The sequence below is a fragment of the Corvus kubaryi genome, unplaced genomic scaffold (genome assembly GCF_017639235.1).
Source record: "Corvus kubaryi isolate FWS band 111438036 unplaced genomic scaffold, C.kubaryi_AGA036_p1.0 37396, whole genome shotgun sequence".
Classification (NCBI taxonomy): domain Eukaryota; kingdom Metazoa; phylum Chordata; class Aves; order Passeriformes; family Corvidae; genus Corvus; species Corvus kubaryi.
The window spans coordinates 10,015,031-10,030,492 of NW_024581135.1; the positions used below are offsets into that span (position 1 = coordinate 10,015,031).

The 15,462-nt window shown below is 41.0% G+C and overlaps 1 long non-coding RNA gene across 3 annotated transcripts in view; it reads right to left on the reverse strand.

The window, feature by feature from the left end:
- Nucleotides 1-15,462, reverse strand: part of LOC121670690 — a 32,053-nt gene that overhangs the window by 9,201 nt on the left and 7,390 nt on the right. The window contains exon 1 of one of the 3 annotated variants that reach the window (XR_006018210.1): nucleotides 8,891-8,944. The exons of the other annotated variants lie outside the window; for them this stretch is intronic. This is a non-coding gene — a long non-coding RNA (uncharacterized LOC121670690). Of the gene's footprint in view, nucleotides 1-8,890; nucleotides 8,945-15,462 lie in introns of those variants that run through there. 3 annotated transcript variants of the gene reach the window in all.

Here is a 15,462-nt window from a genome sequence, read left to right on the forward strand (position 1 = left end):
TTGGAGCATTGTACTTGAAGGAAAAATGGAGAGTCCAGACAAGGGCAAGAAAAGAATCATCAAAGTTCTGTTGTTTTCTACAATTCTGTTATAGGGCATGCTTTTTACAAATGTTTGCCTTTTATCTAAAGTAAAAGGGAATGTAGAACCCGTGGATAAACACAGAACAGAAAGATGCTGAGGAACAGAAGCAGCAGAGCTGACACAAAGGAGGCAAACGAGGCTTTAGCTGAAAGCTGGCAAACCAGTACAGTTAGGAAAGCACCAGAATACACAGCATGAGGAAGGCATGGAAATTCTACAATTGTTGAGGTGTCAAACATCTCTTGGACATAAATACAGAGAGTCTGGACTGAATCACCCGAATTGGCTCTCACAGGAATGGGAGTGGAGCAGGGAATGATTCCAGTCTGTTGTTCTCCCAGGCAGGCTTTCCAAATCTCAGTCTCAAGAGTATGCATAATGTAAGTGTTTAAGTTACAGGTATGGGAAGCTGGTATTGCTACCATTCTGTGTGTCTTACACCCTCAGCAGTGCTTCAGAGCTGTTTTTCAGGCAAAATATCTTTGGAAAAGGAACAGCAGTATAAAGACCTCTATTTAAGACTGCTTTTTCTGCAGAATTGCTGATTATTTTTTTCCTAGAAAACATTGTTGTCCTTCCTGGCACTCTTTTCTTGTATGTTTCCATGTAGGAGAAAAGTCCGTCATGGTTATCTCTTTGAGTGGACACATCCTAAAGTTAGGATGCTGTCCATGCATTGTGCTGGGGAGCAGGTCTGTGATTATTTTAGTTACTGGTAACTGAGTCATACAAAGGTATGAAGAGAACACACACTACAGAAGATGCCAACTGGCACTCCTGCTTTGAAAAAGGAAAGTTAGACTAAATAGTGACTTCAGTCATGTAGAATGCTTTTAAGGCTTGGCCTGGATTTCTGAGTATTCTCCACACTCATTGTGCTCAGATTCAAAATAAGGTTGATGGTATGAAAGTGAACAGGTTTTAATTAAGTATTTATGAGTAGTTTCAGTGTAGAAACTAAGGAAAGTTTAAACTACTGTTATGGTGTGGGTTAAAGACAATAAACTCTAGTCTTTAGAACTCACAAGATAGCTGAAAAAAGATGGGAAGAATATTCACTAGTAGACAACTCATTCAGTTTTCTCCTTGCAGCCAGGACTTTCTCCATTTGAAGGAGGGTATTCCTCCTGGCCAAAGCTAATGGCAGTGTATGTTAAGGCAGCTGTGGTGTCAGGATGCCCAAGCACATTGTTCTGGTGTTGAGAGCATTTACACTCACTTTTACCTCAATGGGGGAAGATGTTTCATCATCTTACTTGTTTCCTGTTTGCCTTCACAAAGTCAGTTCTATGAAACCAGGAGATGACTGGGAACATACTCTTGGGCATAGTGGCATAGGAGCAGGTTTGAAATGTGCGTCCACTTCCAAGGAGGAGAAACTTAGAAGAGACAGGAAGGAGGAGACTTTTTTTTAAATGGTCCTTTGTTTTGTTCTCCAAAATGTCAGTCAGAGCTATAACAACTTAATGAAATGTAAAATTCCCCATATATGGGCATTATGAATGAGCACTGCTACATGTTCAGTAACAGCTGCTATGAAACATCTGTTGTATGGATTCACTTGGACAGCTCAAACTGCAACACCAGTACTCATGATTAGATATTATGAAAAAAGTTTTCATTATGAGACTGGTGAGGCATGAGAGGAGGTTTCCCCCAAAACTTGTGTATGCCCCAACCCTGTAAGTGTTTGAGACCAGGTTGGACAACAGGCTGTACTAGGCTTTGAACAACCTGCTGTAGGGGAAGGTGTCTCTGCCTAGGGCAGGGGTTTGGAACTAGAGGGTCTTTAACATCCCTTCCGACCCAAACCATTCTATGATTTTATGTAGCCTCATGTAGGTTTTTCGTATAAACGCAGAAGTTACAAGAGTTTCATTTTTACAAATAATATTCTGTGAAGTTGTCATCTGCACCTTCCAGTGATAGGGGAAGAAAAGGAACTCTTTAAAACATGCCATCAAGCTCTTTTCCCTTTATGAACCCTTTCCCTTGTGGAACATGGAAAAGATTGGGCAATACTCCAGAATACTCGAGTTTAACCCACATATAATTCCCTGCTCTGGTTTCTTGAGCAATAAGTGCCTATAATCCAGTGTTCCATTCCAAGAACTGGGGAATGGTAATGGCTCCCTGCAAACACAAAGGATTGCTGCCTTACTACTGTGTCCAATTCCATCAAAAACTTCATAAGGAACAAAAGCTGCCTTATTTGCCAAAGTGAAGCCAGTATTGCATCTGTGTGTGTTAAAGTTACCTGGGACACCAGTTGAGGTCAAGTGGCAACATCATTCACTTGCCCATGGAAGGGAGGTTTTAGACCTCAATATTTCACAAAATATTTAACAAAAAAAGCTCCAAACAACCCAGGGATTGCTGCTGTTACCTCAAGTACCTTTCTTGAGTCTCTGACTTAATGCAGGCATTCTTAACGAGGGTGGGTTTTTTTCTTAGAAGGGAAAGAAACATTTTCTTTGTTAGATCAGAGAAACTAAGGCAAAAAGAAAAAAAAAAAAAGTAATAGGTTTAGTCACTTCACAGTGGTCCCCAAATATTGTAGATGAATATTCAAGTTTGATCAGCCAGAACAGGGCTGCACACCTGCCACAGCACTAGAACTTAGAGATGAAAATGTCAAGTCAGATTTGAGGTATTAAAGTGGGTATGACACACAATTCAGTCCAAACACAGATTTAACTAAACCATCCTAGGTAGATCAGACTACCCACATTAATGATGTGTTTCTGTTTAAGCTCAGGCAGCCCATCTCAAGTGGTTCTTCAAGATTAAGGCAAATAGTGTTAGAGATAGCATCTGTCTTCCCCAAAATTCAGGGAATTGCTTCCATAATTTCCTTGCACAACAAAGTCCTAGAGTCTCTTCTCCTTCAGCCAGCTGCAGGGATATTCAGGAGTCTTCACTTACATGAGTCAGGGATTTTGCCTGCAGAGCCTTAGGTACAGAGGAGTCAAACAAGTAGGAGATGAAGTCTTACTGCTGAGCTTACTTTAACCTCTGCTTTAAAGTGAAATGAAGAGTCACTGTCACTTTCATGACTGTTCTTGCAGTTTGAGCTGTAACCAGACAGGAGCCTGAAGATGTCATGGGTTAGCAAAGCATCATCCCGGAAGTGATGTGGTGCCTGCTTCGCTTTTCTCCTAATTCTTACCTCACAGAAGGTAAATAGTATAAATATTTTGGACCAAACCACTACAGAAGAGAACAGCTTTTCCCCAGCCTTTGATTCGTATTGCAGGTGATCAGGTCTCTCTTCAGCATAAGCATAGGGTGAGTTTGTTGTTTTCTCTTTAAGGTTGTACACTTGTACACATATGGTATTTACATACACAGTATATAAGCTGAGAAATCTTTTTGGTAGAGAAGAAGATGGTTTCTTTAGTCTCCAGATTTCTCTTAATCTGTGAAAATGGATTGTTTGTGTGTTCTATAACAGTCTTGGGAAGTGTATCCACTCTAGCTTTTTGCCTTTTACTGCAGTGAGGAAGGGAAAGGTGCCTCTCTGTAAGCAGTCCACACTGCTTTCCATCCCAAGGCTTGGTGAAAATGCCACAGTTACACGGGGATCTTTTTCAGGGATAAAATCGTATGTGAGCAAGATGTGTCAACCATGAAATTCAGATTTACACAGATCCTGTGGTCATACCTAAATGCACCATCAGTGAACAATTTCACTATTTGAAGACCCAACAGCAAGCTGAACTGAAAGACCAATGCTTTCACAGACATCTTCTGTTTATCAGGGCACAGAATGGAGAGAATATTGTCCAAAGGTTCTCCAGTTGTACTTCTGGCCCAACAAGACTGGAGTCACAGTGCACTGTCATGCAACAATCCCCAGTCATGAAGTGACACCAGTAGTATTGCAAGTTCAGAGGCAGGGGCACATGGTGAAAATCTCCTTTTTGCATGCATGGGAATATCCATTACTGAAGTTTTTACACTGTGTTCCAAAGACAGTGTAAAATTGGTGCTTCACTGACTGCCTTTAAAAAGAGCAGCTTGAACTGCTCAAAGTGTAGTGGCCTTCTGTGCTACACTTAACATTATGTGGTTTGTAGGCTCTTTAGACATTTGAATGTCTAAAGACCACTTAGAAGTATTATTTCTTTTAAGACTCCTGGTTTTGTCCAAGTCCATGATGAATTCTGGCTATTTCTCTGCTGCAATCATAAAGCCAAAACATATATTTTCTTACTGCCTCCTCCCAGATTCTATTCTGTATTTAGAAGCTAGCAGTGATGGTTTTGGACTTGCAATTATGATATTAAGCTAAGTGTAAACTATTTTTCTTGGCCTAATCTAGAATATAAATAGCTTTAACATCAGTTTCTGGTTCCCTTTATTCCCTGGGGAATGCCAGTTCTATTCCATAGTTACTCTCAGTACTAAGATCATCCCAACATCACCCTTGCCCCAGCACCCTCTTTCCAAGAAACACAAGCAGACCGGGGCCAAGTACTCTGCTGTACTCCCCAAGACTTCAGACAGACAGCACTGGGAGGATGTTCCCATATACTCCCTGAACCTTCGTCCCCCTTCCCTCCCAGTCTGCAGAGATGCAGCAGTTCACCATGACACTGAGCTCTCTCCAGCTCAAGTGTCGTCTCCAACCAAAGTTTCCTTTCCATTCAAAGAATTTTCAGTGTGGCATTTTTATGTCTCACACAGGCCCCTGGGCAAGAACACGATGTTCAAGGACTACTGATTTTTACCTGCCTTCTGTAACACCAAACACATGGGAATGTTCTCACCTTGTCCATCTTTTAAACCATGACCCTCTTTGTGAGAGAACAGTGAAGCCACCCTGTAAGCAGTGAAGCAAGAGTTTAAGTGGCTGCTTTCATAGCAGCCATTTACTGAGGAACAACAGGCTCAGATCAGACTTTGAAGTGAGTTTTTTCAAAAGCACTCACTGTTTTTATTTTAAAAATACTATCCGTCACCAATCCAATTTGTTCAGGGTAACATATACTGAGCAAATATAGGCATCTGCCTGTTCAAGGTTCCTGGTTCTTCCCAGGAGCGCTCCTGAACAGGGTCCTGCAATCACTGCTGTGCTTTTAGGAAGCCTCTGAGAGTCACTAACAACCTTCCCTCTGCAAGAGGTAATCACACCTGCAATCACAATGTCATCTGAGATAACAGTGAGCAGTGTGTATACAGACTGAGGAGTCACAACCCTGCCCATTCATACCCTTTGTTGGGTGAACACACATCAGAGACTCCCGCATATGCCATGACTGTCTTTACTCCACTTTTGCCATCATAATCCAGCCCTAATCCTCACAAAAGGGTTAAGGACCTCCCCTGGGAAATCTCTGCTCTGAAAGCCAGGCTCAGAGCACAGTCACTGCAGCAGAGCTCTCTCCCAGCAGCTGGCTCTGGAAACAAGAGCAGGAATCATCCCCACAAACCCACTGAGAAGTCAGACACCGCTCATTCCTGCAGGCCGGCTCAGTCTGTGTACGGCAGAGCCCCTATTGTTGGTGCTGCTTGGGAAATATTCTAGGGAGTGTGTAATGGGTTGTGCTCAGATTCTTTTATCAGCGCTTAATTAACTGCAGTTACAACACATGTTCACCATTAATATTTTAAATTACTGAGATGTTTGCTAAGTCTATTCTGATGGCCTTCTTGGAAACTTCCACCAAAGGTTCCAGAAGTGACAGGACGTAGTCCTGTGCCTGCGGTACTTGGCCCCTTCTTGCTTAAGGGTCTTCAGGCATGATCTTGGGTGACATGTACATTTCATGCCCATGACAGTACAGAAGGGGCCATTTCTGAAAGTTATCTGAAGCTGATTTTCTTCCTTTGTAAACAGCTCTGGGCATTTCTAAACCACTGTTTTACTCGGCTACAACAAAAGCTGTTGTCATCCAGCCATGCTGCAGAAAGTGGTTGCATTGGATTTGGCCACATCTTCCAAATACACTGTTTCATCAGTCATTTCATCCCACAGAAGCCACAATTAGAAACATTTTTGCTCCTAAATTCCAGAAACAACTTCTAAAAGTCTAGAAATTTCCCCCCAGTTGGCTTCTTCAGCTGGATCCCCTCTGCTGAAGTAACTGAACAGCAGCTTCTTCACCTTTTAAACAGGAACACACAAAAAGCACTCAAAGTCTGGTCTGGATTGCCTTTTGCCGAGACCTGGATGACTGCAAATTAAAGTAATTTTAGAGTGCCTGGGTTTTGTTGAAAAATTGTTTAGGGCTCCAAAAATCAGCAAAAGAACCCTTCTCCTTTTGAAGTTTACTTTACAGGCTTGCGACAAGATTCATTACTTGAGTCACAAGGCTTCTAACTGATCATTCTCAGCCTGTGCTCAGACAGCCTGGTGGTGTAGTATGCCAAGTCACCAGGGTGGGTTTGTGGGTTTGCAGGATTTTAAAGAAGTTATTCTGGCAGTTTAAGGGGACATTAACTAGTCTTGTTCCCATCCACCTCTTGTGAGTATTGACAATTGAATCAAGGTTACAATTAATGTGTTCCTTCTGTGCATTATTACACTCAATAACATTGACAGACTGTGCTTTTTTCCTCTGGAGCAGTTTTGCATTTCTTGGTCTAATCTTTGTGGCTTTATGCTTATATATTGAAGCCTCTCCCTTTCCTTCCTGCCATACTTCTCCCCTTACAAATACCATGTTGTATATGGGTCTGCCCCCATCTTCATTCCAATGCAACCCTTACCAGGATAAGACTCTTCCTCGGTTATCCACTGGAGAAAACAAACTCTTACCATAATGGAATCTGAATGTCTCTGGTAGTTCAATATAAATCATAGCTCTAACTTCCAGGGACAGTCCAAGCCAAGTTCCCCAAAGAATGCTTGTAAAATCTGGTACTTGTAGTCAGTGTGTCTCGGCTCTGAGACTGTGAAGGAACTCTGCATCTCAGTTTTAGGATCAGAACCTGTATTTGTTAGATTATTCAGTCTTATCACTATTTAACAGAGAAACTAATAGCTGCCAGGATGTGTTAGCTAAGCTTGCAATCATTCTGGTCTTCCTACTCCATCCATAATTGATAGTAAATTGCAATATTCTCATATAAACTGCAATATTCTTTGGTCCCAATGGGTTCCCATTTTCCCATTTTCTAATTAGGCTGAGCAAGGAATTGCTGTTGAACTTCTTGCTACACAGCAGTTTTCAGCAGGATTTTTCATAAGCACTTTTCCCATATGTGATTGTATTGTTTGTATGGCAGCAGGATTCTGTCAGTGATTGCCTACCCTTGGATGTACCAAACACATTGGAGGAAATCATGCTCTTGTCCTATTTATTTTCCTTTCAACTAATTTCTATGTTTTGGTGAAAGCTTAAAAGATACCCTAGGTATCTGTAGAAGGTGGAAGTGGTGACTGTGATAGTCCTGATCTCAGAAAAAATTTCCATGAAATTCAGCTGGAGCTATCCTGGGAAAAGCCTTTCTCCTGTACCCCTGAGCTCTAATGCTGAACATGCTGCTGGCATCATTACATTGGATGTGCAATTCTCCTGAAGAGCTCAGAGCGCAGTGAAGTCTGTAAGTTTTGTGAGACATACATACAACAAAAACTTGCTTTGTTATATGACTTTTGGAGCTTTTTAGCTCTCCTGGTTAATTCTGATCATCTGGAATCATTTAAGCATGCATGAATGCTCTAAAGGTGCAAGGGAAAACAGTGCTGCCTATCTCATTAGATAGGAATAGCATTGCTTCCCTCATTTCTCAAGGAAAGGGCTTGGGCCCAACTTATTACAGTGACAGTGAATGGCAGTGAAAGTCGGACTGGAACTAAAACAGACGTGAGAGAGAGAGGAAGAGAGAAAGTGAGGGAGAGAGAGGGAGAGAATCAGATGAAATAGGAAGAAAATCCCTTTTGTAGATAAAGGAGGAAAAAACCTTCTGCACAACTGACAGCAGCGGACACCAGGACTGGTGACATGGTCCGTCTTTCCACTTCCAGGATGGCTGAGTCACTGGAACACCTGAAGGCCACCTTTACAGTTAGGTGTCCTCACAATTTATATTCTATCGCTTTTGGGCTTCTCCTCTCCACTTTTATTTCCAAAAGTCAGTTGCTAGAATGCCTTTGTTTTCAGTTTAAGCATGCCTGGACTGACAAAGGATTCCAGTTAGCTCTAGCAGGCACAAGGTATGTTGTTTCTTTGGAAACATCAACTCTAATTAAAACAGTAGTGCAGATGTAATGCCCTTGGGTGTTTCCAATCCAAGGCATATTTGGGAAATGGCATAATTTCTCATCGAAGTGTAAAGGTCATTTTGGGGACTAGTGGCATCACCTCAAGTTTGCTCAGTTGTAAATAAATTTCCTCAAAGTTTCAGTTTTTATCAGTACTGATATTCCATAGTTCAGTACTGGCAATGGAGCACTGGACATCCTTTGATACAATACATAATTTCACAGTCCTACTGTCCCTTCCTCATTACCTTCTCTCTAGACTGCACACATGCATAGCCACGTTAAAAGCAGATGATGTTACATGCATTAAAATGCTAACATTTGTTATTCAGCTTTATTGAAGCCAAATGAGTTCTGGACAAAGCTGATACCTCAGACAAAGATTATGTGTTCAGAGGAAAAGGGCTTTCCAACAACCATTTGTCCAGCTAAAGGCCTCAGGTAGAGGTGTGTTAACAACAGCCAATCTGTTAGTGCTTAGGCTGTTTTCAAACTATAATGAAAGCATATAATTTTTTTTGCTAAGCATTTGTTTTTAGATCTCTTTGATTAATTGTTTTCAACCTATCATTACATTTTCCTTAATGAGATTACCTTATTAAAAGCCATAGTTCCATGAATAACTAGCTCATTCGTGTGCTCAGTTCTTTAGAAATAAAGAAAATTATTTCAAATGTTCTCAGAGAAAAAAAGTCTTTCACACTAGAAAAACTGTTAGAGCTTTAATTACAAGTTTTATTGCAAATCATTTAGCACTTGAATGCCTGTACTGATGAATAGGAGTCTGATCTGAGTCTCAGACTCCAGCTCATTCTCTTAATTAATTATGGCCATTTTTCTGTGCAGACAACATAATTATTTCTATTGTTATGAGGCTAAAAGACTGCAAACTAGATTCTGTTTTAGAAGATGAGGGATATGTATAGAGAAAGAATCCTGAAAGTCTAGTACAAATAGGCAAAGAATATGTGTAATTAATTATTATTAGAACCTCTATTTAAAAGCAGGGAGGTTGAGATACAGAAAGCTGCCCAAATCAGATTACATTGTAAGACTGTGGTAAAGAAATTAAAATGTTTCTTGAGCTCCATAGCTGTGGTGAAAACATTTCCCTTTGATCTGACTAGGCTGCCTCTAATTTCCCATCTCCAGCTCACATGAGAGACACGTTTCTGTTCCTAATGAACCCGCACTCCAGTATAAAAGCAATATGTGCAGCATACAAACACGTCAAACAGTTCCAGTCGAAAATTAAACTCTGGCAGGAAAACATACAGGCTGGGGGGGTTTTCTGCAGTTTATTTTGGGGGTGGATTTTGGAGTCCTTTTTTGGTTGTTTGTAACCCCAGCCTTTTGGATGTTTAGGAAGTAATGAATGCAGTGTTTCAACTGAAGTGAGCATAGTTTCCTACTTACATGTATTCAGAGAAAGACAGCTGGTAGGAAGCCTCTCCTTTAAGGGGTAAAATTGCAACTGATTTTTTTTAATGTATATGAAAGCATTGGGAATTGGAATGTCTGGAGACCAACACTTTCTAGTCACATGTGGAAACATCTGTTCTTCTATGCTTCTCACCCCTATCTGGAAAGTGTAGCTGGTCAGCAAGGTTGTTCTTTCTACTGAAACACTCATCACTTCTGAGGTGGCCCATGAAGGTGCTTAATCAGCACTGCTGGGGAGAAAAATATGAGCAATAATCTGATTTAAGAATAACCAAGATGTACCAGAAATACTTCTAGACCTTAAAAAACCTACACCCCACTCATAAAGTTATCAAGGTATCTTTTGAGAGACACTTTCTGTGTAGAAGTAGGTTAATGAGTGTGGGAGGAACACTGACTCTCATCTCTTGCAGCGTGCATACTGATAAACAGCCAGATATTACCATAATTCATCTGGATCTCACACTTTCCAATTATCTTTTTCAGGACTTGATTTGTTTCATCTTTAAGGTAGGCATTTTGCAATAGTCCCATAGAAACATCCATCCTGATGAAAAGACACCAAAGATCTAGGGATGTAAGCAAGCTGTGGTTAGTACACGTTTGAAAAGTTGACAAGTTCGTTGGAAGAATCTGCTGGTTATGATATTTCTGTTCTGCTCTGCTCCACTCCTTTATTCTGCAGTTCACCAAAAACATATTTAAGCCTTTGAGCTGTCACAGCCATCAATCTTCAAATATTTCAAACTCATTCAAAGGAAATGTTTTTGAAAATAATAGTAAGAGTTGAAATCTGCATTGCAATGACATCGTAGTCTGTTTTGGAAATCAGAGATGCAAACTAGGCATCTTTTTCCAGATTAAGGCTTGGAAAGGTCTTAGTCGTCTGCTTAATGACTAAATAGTGCCTTCATGCTAAATACAGTGGCACACATATACCTACATATAGTTATACATGTACACATATAGAGGCAAAAAAATCCTACAGCCACAACATAATTTTTAAAAGACTCTAATATTTTGTTAATCCTTATGGTGGAATAACAGAGCATTAGTCAGAGTTTTCTGTATCCAAAGCACTTCCAGAAACAAAATCCATAAAGTGCACACTTTCAGCAGAGTCAAGTCCTGGCAGGGATCTACACTGGATGTCTTAATGAATGCCAGGTACAAAATACGTACCCACAGCTGCCGTCCTTCCCCAGCTAACAGCTTGTGCTGGAGCAGCTTCAAAGCTGGCTGTAGGCATAGCAAATGTATGCACCTGCACTGGGTAATTACTGAGCCTAATGCCAGTATGGATTAGCTTCAGTGCTCTTGTGAAAAAAGTATGGATTAACTCACAGCATTCAGCTTATTACAGCTGTCTTACTGCACATCCAGTTTTATGAGCACTTATAAAGCAATATCCATCTATGTTCTCTTTTGATTTCTGATGATGGAGTCCTTCAGCTGTGACATTGGAGTGTACTTCAAAGCTACCCCTTTGTCTGCTTTTCTCCCTTTTTTTTTCCATTTCAAACTCAACATTAATTTGTAGGTTGCTGCTCATGTCCTGCCACCACATGTACACCTAATGTCTATTTCCAACTTTTATACATAATTTACATTTTAATGTCTTTGCACTAATTTCTTCCTCATCATCTGGAACCAGTGGGAAGACTGGATATCCACACAAGACAGTTTAGAGGTCACTTCTAAAAATAAAGGCTTTGACAACCAGTGCAGTCTGCAGTGGGTACCCATCTAATGAGAGGTGCATTTAGACACTCCTGAACTTTGATCAGCATTGTCCTCTTCTGGAATAAATCTGGAAACATAGAAATGAACAGCTGCTACTTCTGTAGCCATTCTCTTGAGCTGTCCCCAAAACCACGTAAAATTATTCTTATTGCGAACTTGCAATTTCTTTTCTGTAAAAATGTAATAAGGATAAAAATTAATTTCAGCTCTAATTCCCTGTCTATCCTGTGTATGCCTGTTTTGTCTAGACTGTGAGCAATGAGAACCAGACACCATCTGAAATGTTAATTTACTTTATTAAGGAAATGAGACTTATATGATCCTGGTATCTGTCTGTGTCCCTTTAATAGCTTTTGAACTCATTGCCTGATTTCGAGCTAATGTGACAGAAGGAGGGGGAACAAGAAGATAATTGACCTACTACAAGTTTCAAGAAAATTAGAGGTTGTATAGAAGAGAGTGAGCTGTAAACGCCCTGAAAGCCTGCTGCAAGGATGCTGATGTAGTCTGAGATTATTCATACAGTAAAGATCTCTTACAAATTTCCCCTTTGCAGGAAAAAAACCAAAACCCAAACACCTAGAATATGAAATTGTCATTGATCAAGAAATACAAATAAACAGCAACCCAAGCCTGAGTTAGCCTGGTGCCCAGGGAATTAGTCTGCTTATCTGTCAAAAAGCAGCACCACATCTTGTGATGCACAGGAGGAACTGTCCCGAGAGTGAGACAGGGATCAGATTGTCTTGGTGTTGGGCTGGGGATCAGCCACGGGGACCAGGGCTGGCAGCCTGTGGAGCTGGCACTGCTTGGAACAGACAGTGAGCTGCATCCATGCTGGGTGAAAACAGAGTGTTTACTGTAAGTGTAGTCATTTGGATTTGGCTGCCAAAAGATTTAGAAACTACAAGGGCATAAAGCAGCCCATGACAGAAGTAGCTCTTTTGATCAGAAATTACTTGAATACCCAATGTTTCACTGCAGGGCTGCAGAGAAGAGATGCCAGCTTTGATGTCTGCAGATTCTCTGCTGCAAGGAAGACAATCTATTTTTAAATTACTCTTTTCCTAGCACAGGTGAAAGGAAGAGCGTAACTGGTATTAAGAAACTGCCCCTGGAACTGTAATTTGTAGTGACACTGTGCTAGAAGAGATGTGTTGTGAGTGCATACAAGCAGATACAGTGTATTTTACACTGAGCATGTGGGATAACACCAGGAAGAAGAACAGAGGAAGATCAGAGAGGAAAAATTAGTTGCATTTCTTTTCAGTACTATGTGTGTCTCTGGGCTGGTACTCATTTTTGTGCTCAGCCATTTTAAGCCCAAAAGTTCAGGGACACTCTGAAGTTTTTCTGTGCTTTGCTCAAGGGTGAACATGAGACAGAGTCAGCTGCTTTCCATCTATTTTCCTTCTCCTTGGGGAGCCCTGTTCCTCTCTAGCAGAGAAGGGAGCCCTTCCTTTGGAGATGGAGGAGAAGGTCTAACTCTAGGAATGAAAATTTGGCTGTCTATATGCTGATGGTGTTGTGCCAGCCTTGCTGGTAGTAGTTGCTGCTTTGGAAGTGCTCTAGAGAGGGAATGATTTTATTTAGAGTATAGTTAATTCATTTTCTCTCCAGAATGGAAACTGTTCACTTGAATGCTGCCCTACATCCTCTTCTCCAAAGCACGCTGTGGATGTAACGCTCCATATGGAGCTGAGCACCTGGTCTGTAACCAGGTGCTTTATTCCATCAGGCACGAGAGGGCACTGTTAAATGTGGTCTCCTCTCCTCTACATGAGAGGTTGCCTGAAGGAATACAAGAGAGTTTATCATATCTCCATGCCTGAGAGCTATGGCAAACAATTAAACTTTTTAAAGTTATACTTTAGACCTGTCTCCTCTGGTGCTGTGAGATGCCAACAACAGGAGGATGTATTCAGTGTGTTAGTAAAACTAATAAAGGACATAACCACTGTAACTTACTCTTTGCTTTGCAATCACAAAAAAGGAGCAAGAACTTGTCTCATTTAGTTCTTACCCTACATGCACATTCTAGGCATCCCTTAACCGTCCTTGGTGAGGAGATGAAGGAGGGCATAGGGGATTTTTCTAAGGAATAAAATTTAACCCAGCACAAATTACTCCACTGTTTGATTTCTTCTTCTTATAAATGGTCTCAGACAGGCAGTAGCCAATATTTATTTAAAATATATTTTCTCAGCACAGGGCTAGATTATGGAACTAACTCCCTGCCACAGGACACTTTGGAGTCAGAGAACTATCATGACTTGAAAGAATCGGAAACTTTTCCTGTACACCAGAAAACACCAAGTCTTCAAATGGAACAGGTTTTAGGGTAGTGCTCCAGACACAAGCTTTAACAGGGGAATGATTTAGGAAATAGGGTTCAGCTGCATCACAGCTTCTTATGAAGAAAGAGCTGGGCAGCCAGACTGACAGAATAACTTGGCACGGGTGAGGTGATGGCTGTGAGGCTAATAAACACTGATTTGGCACTCCCAGGCTTCTAAGGAATCACAGATTTGCTTCCTACTTGGTAAAATTTCCCTTGTGCTGATGAAGCTCCTTGTCATGCAAAGATCAAATGAGTTCTGTATTTCAAGTGAAGTGAAGCCACCAAAGAGAAGGACCAAAATGTCCTCTATTGCTTTTACATCTTATTATTACTAATCCTCATTTTAAGCACCTGAAATGCTGCTTATATCATGGCCCATGTGCCAAAATTCTTAAATAGTTGCTCAGTTGTCCTGTGAGCAAATGGAGGCCTTCACACTTTGTTCTCTAAGTGCTTTCTCCTCCCTGGTTCCCAGTAGGTTAAGATATGTATGAATAAAATACACAAATGTGTAACATAAAAATGCTTTGGAGAAGGTTGTGTTTAGCAAAACAAATGGCCTGACTTGGCAGTGGGTTATTTGTACTGCAGGAGGCCTGTGGAGCCCCACTGGGCGAGGTATTTTCACAGGTCTATAAAAGAAAATACTTTGCTTTGGGGAACACCTTCTGCCCCCCTTGTGTCACAGCCCAGAAGTGGAGTTGGACTGTGAATTGCCTCTTTTATGTGGAGTCAATTAGCTCAGCTAAGTGGCCAGATCTAACTTTCTTTGGTGTCCCCAAACCTTCCTGTAGTTATTTCTTTATTGATTTCTCCAAAAGCTACATTGACACAAACAAGATTAATTCGTGGCTTCTGCTGGTTGTTGGTAGAGCGGGGAATTGCATTTACTGCCTTTAGGAGTGCTATGACAGCCTCACTCTTCGTGTGGATGATGCAGTTTACTGTGTTTGAACAGGTAAATGCCACTCACTGTGTGAGGAAAGGTACAGTAAGAAGGCAGATCTTAGCTTAAAGTAAATAAAGCTTCACCTTCCAGCTAAAGGAAAACTGGAAAATTTTAAAGACTTTTTAAATAAAAACTTGATCCTGCAACAGGAAGTTGGAGTTCAAATTAGAGTATCAGTGGGAATTTCGCAGGAGGAGGAGTCTCCCTATGAACTGTAAGTTTCCAACCTGCTCTCTGGCTTGGAGAACTCAGTGTGTCTATGGTAAGTATTTGCTCTACACACTTTAAAATGCCATGGTGGGAGAAGTGGATTTGAAGCATATGAAATTTTCTTGGTCTTCTGTAATTCTTGGTATGTTGACAGAGCAGTTAATGAAAGGCTGTTTCAGCTGACCAGTTGGAATATGGATAGAGAATGTGCATGTGGTGAGGAGATCTGCATTCAATTACCCTCCTACCACAGACTGGCTGCAGACAAGACAATTATTCTGTGCCTCAGTTCCCTAATTCTAAAACAATGAGCTTCCTTTGTCTGACTTGTCTACGTAGAGGAGATGCTCCTTGGGGCACTGATTGTCTCTTAAAATGTTTTTTGTTTTACTAGTTAATACAAAGCAGCTCTGAGCATCTGAGTGCTACTGGAATTCTCCTGCTCCTAATCAGAAAAAGTGGTTAATTAGTCATTCCCTG